This window comes from Chenopodium album, chromosome 20 (genome assembly GCF_948465745.1).
Source record: "Chenopodium album chromosome 20, dcCheAlbu1.1, whole genome shotgun sequence".
In the NCBI taxonomy this organism is placed as follows: Eukaryota; Viridiplantae; Streptophyta; class Magnoliopsida; order Caryophyllales; family Amaranthaceae; genus Chenopodium; species Chenopodium album.
Genome location: NC_137853.1, coordinates 22,664,382 through 22,668,881, shown reverse-complemented (window position 1 = coordinate 22,668,881; position 4,500 = coordinate 22,664,382).

The window sequence follows — 4,500 nt, the reverse complement described above, 5'->3', positions numbered from 1 at the left end:
ATGTGAGATATCATTGGCAATCTCTGGATATCTACTTTCCAATCCCTTTAGAATTAGATTAAAATCTGTTATGGATCATACGTTATGGCCGTTGGAATGCAAGGGTATCGGTTTTGGGCCTGGTTTAGTGTTTTGATCATAACTTCTTCGTTTTGGCTTGGAATTGGGCTTATAATATACGTTGGAAAGCTCTTAGAAAGTGCTACCCATCTGTATAGGCTTTGTACGGGAATTTGATGGTTGGTTATCTGTTTGGCTCGATTTTCAACAATATAGGTTCCATTGGATCCAATCATTGTATTTGACGCATTTGGGTCCGTTATTAATCAAGTTTAAACATGTATGAACACGCTTTAGGCCTAATTAGTAATTGGACAAGGCTCTAAGATAACTTGGTCTAAATTATGGGTTTAAACTTACTTCATTATGTTTTTCGTAGTCCATAAACACTTCAACTTTGATCTAGCATGAAGAACGGGTTTTTGTAACATCATCGCACTTCCTTTTCGGGACAAGAGGCCAAAAGTAGGTGTCTACACGGGTCCTCTCTCTTTTAGATTGGATTTGTACCCTTATCCCCGAACCCTGATTGGTTCCAGATCTTTTGGAGTTAACGATCTCATGGATCGTTAAGAGGTGTAACCTTCTCCCTATGAACGGTTTACAAGTTCCTAAAACTTGTTGGTGACTCTTTTGCTCTAGCTTCCTTCCGTTTGGACGCCACCATGCTTAAGTGTATTATCACAGTGGGGTTCAAGTTTGGGATAATGCTTGAAATATTCCTTATAGTACTAGAAAAACGTCATCCCCCAAAAATGGAAAGGTCTAAGGTACATATAGCAAAGAAAGAAAAAGGCACGGCTAGCTGTACTGCAAACGTACAACACGACTCGTGCGCACGCACAGAGGGGTCTGCGCGCGCACCACCTGGTGCTGGATGTGGAGCGCGGTTCCCCTTGTTGCGATGTATGGTGCCCTTGCTGCGATGCACAAAGCCTAGCACACCCAAGCATCCCCATAGTCGACGCTCTCATGTGAACCTCACGAGGAGGGCAGCCTTGAAAACTCCATTTTTGCATGTTAATGACCAAGACATGCGATGAGGGTGATGCACGAGAGCGCTAAAGCCAAGAGTGGGAGCTTGCCTCTTATCTTGCATTCTAGCCAACCAAATAATATGAGATCTTGTCCCGAGCATCCAAAAGACTTGGAGAACCTTCCAAAATAAATCTCGGGGTCGAGCAAGTCCTATAATCAAAGAAAGTAGAGCAAGTAAAATAGAAAAGACAAAAATACCCTTAAAATGCAAGAAAACGCAAAATAAGGGAAACGAAGAAACTAAAGCATAAATGAACAAATCTAAGGCATTATTCAAGGAGAAAAACTTATAAAATAAGAGGAAAACATCAGAAAAATGCTACCAAATGAGTGCCAAAATGGCACTCATAAGTGATTGAGTATCACATTAGGTTGATCAAGCTGTCTAGAGGTAGAGGATATTGTTGTTACTGTTACGTAGAAAGCTAGAAGGTTTGACAGAGCATTTCCTTTTTTCTCTAAGGGAAGTTGTCAGGAAAAGTGTTTGAAAATTTGGATGAGTTGTATGGTAGGGCAGCGCATTTACATGCATTGGAGTTGAAAGCGAAGGCTGAAAAAGTTGAGCTTGAAGCTAAGGTGAAAAGAAAGGAGCCTATACTATGACTAATTCTGGACAATGTATCATATTTTCAGCTTAGTTGAGAGTTTTCTCTCTAGTTTTAGGGTTACTTTAGGAGTAAAATCTTCTATATTATCAATGAGCATTTCTAACTCTATCTCATTTTATTGCTTTGTTTAATATTCATATTTGTTTGATTTGATTTTGATGTTTGATGCTTGATTAGAGTAGTTGTTCTTGATATTTGGTTGATTCTTATTTTATTGCTTTCTTTAAAATTCATGTTTGTTAGATTTAATTTTGATGTTTGATGCTTGTTTAGAAGATGATGTTAGAGTAGTTATTTGACTAGGGATTGGGTGAAAATTGTATGATTGAATAATTGTGCTTAATTTGGGGATTATATTGATTAATTGTTGAGATTAAAGTGATTAACGGAAATTGTGCATGTGTGTAATTCGATTAGGCCTTGAGAATTATGCTAGATTGCATTGTGAGTCTACATTGATACGATCCATTGATTTGTAGCTCACAATTGTCAATTGAGTTCGATTAATGACGTTCCTAGTTAGTTTCTTTTATAGCGACCTCTAACTAGACCTCTAGAAGATAGCTTGTTGAGCTCTTTTGATTGCTCTTACCATTAGTCTTCGCAACCATTGATTTGCATGTTGTTCCTGAGTTGCTACAATTGTGATGATTACTTGTTGATCCCCATTCCCTAGTGCTTTATTTGTTTGGTTCTTTACTTTAGTAGTTGTTAGTGTTTCCTCTTTACATTTTGACTTCGACCTAGTTTAGGCGTACATTGAAAGCACTTGAACATAACCGTTGCTAGTGGTTCGACCCTTGACTTACCTCTATACTTATATTTAGGTTTGTTAAGTGATTATAAATTTTGTTTGGCTTAGGGAGGATTAGTCAACAACCTAGTTTTTCCCCTCCTCAGACGTGCATACATTTGTTTATTTAGAAAGGTTTGCATTCATTGGTGCTTTATCTTATCTCTTGTCCAAATATGAACTAGCGTTTTTCTTTCTCTTTTTATGTTTATTTTTCTTTTCTTTTTATTGCCTTGACTTGGTTTTTATTTAGAGTTGTAAGTTAAGCTCTTAGGAAACCCTAACGAGAGCACACTCATCTTCTACGGCGATCTAGGGGTTTAAATGGCTTGTCTTTAGTTGCTAAAATTGACCGTGATTTCTACGAAAGTGAGTTAGTGTATATTCTTTCTCTTTTTAGTTTATCTTGCTTGAATAAATCATTCTCCTTATCTTGTGTTTCATTGCTTTTTACTCAAGGAAGAGCAAAACATTAGCTTGGGGGAATTTGATAAGTGACAATTATGTCACTTTTAAGGGTCCTTATATAGTCATTCTCTAGTTATTTTTCTAATAATTTGTCTATTTTTAGTCTTTATTTCTATTATTTTCTTATTCTCATCTTTTGTCTCTTAATTCGATTATTTTCGTAGTTTTTAATAGTTTTTACTTAATAATTCCTAGTTTCTCTCATTTTCTCATTTATTTTAGTTTTGAGTTTTATTTTATTTTACTTCGTTATATTTTATTTTTTTAGTTTTTGTCCCTATTACCCTCGGTTTGTTTAGTTTTTTTTGTAGGAGTGTTCGGGTTAAGGCACTTATTTCAAAATCAATTGGCTTCGATTGAAATTTTGTCTCCGAATCAAGCAATTGCCAACAAAGAAGCTGCCCCTTGTTGCTATCCCCTAAACCTTAACCACACCAATCACCTATCCTCCTCCACACCAAACCAACAACTTATTTCCCCTACCTCCCCAACTCACGCAAACACCAAACACAACAGCAACTCCCCTGCTCCACTTCCTTCCCTCCACACACAATACCACCATCACCCACCATACACCATTTCGCCACCACTCATAACGTGGCAGCCGCAAAACACAGCCACCACAACCTCTTGTTCTCACACCAACCCTCATCTCAGACCCCCAAATTTGCATCTCCCTCACTCAAACACCATGCACACCAGCTCACAACCCCAATTCCCGCAGCACCTATCACCAGCAATCACCACCGCAGCTAACGCTTTCTCACAGCTACCCCGCAATCAACAGCATGATGCAATTGATATCATGACACTAAAAACAGAAGATGACATTGGCAACATGATGACAAAAATTGTTGAGTCAGAAGAGAAGGAAGGAAAGAGTGCTGAGTCAGAGAAGGCACAAAGGAAGGTTCTTGAAGAAAATCCAAACCTACCAGAGGATACAGCTAAGGAAGGGAGTAATAATAGTACTATTTGACAACTGCTGCAAATTAGAAGGCCGTTGTTATTATTTGTCCTTTTCTTATTTTGTCATGTTTTAGTCCAAGGTTTTTGTATTAGCTAATCAAGGCTATTTAAAGCCAATAGTATTGTAATGAAAGCTTATGCTGATGATTAATGAAAATTTCCCTTCTCTCTGAATCCTTATTCTCTCTCTATCTCTCAATCATTATTGCTTGGTTAGTAATTAAGTCCAACAAAACTGCCTTTCTTTCTCAATTTTGGCTGGTTTTCTAGGTTAATCATTGCTTGTCTTCATTCCATCTCTTCGGATCAGACTTGTAATATTGGTATCATTGGTAACATATAGCCCATTTGCTGCCCCTATTGTATTATGGCAAGAAAAAGGATGGGAGTTGGAGAATGTGTGTGGACTACAGGGAGTTGTTAGATGTGCTACAAGGCACTCAATTGTTTTCAAAGATTGACTTGAAATCTGGTCATCACCAGATTAGAATAACACCTAGTGACATTCACAAAACAGCCTTCAAAACAAACTTTGGCCATTTTTGTAACACCCCCAAATCTCCC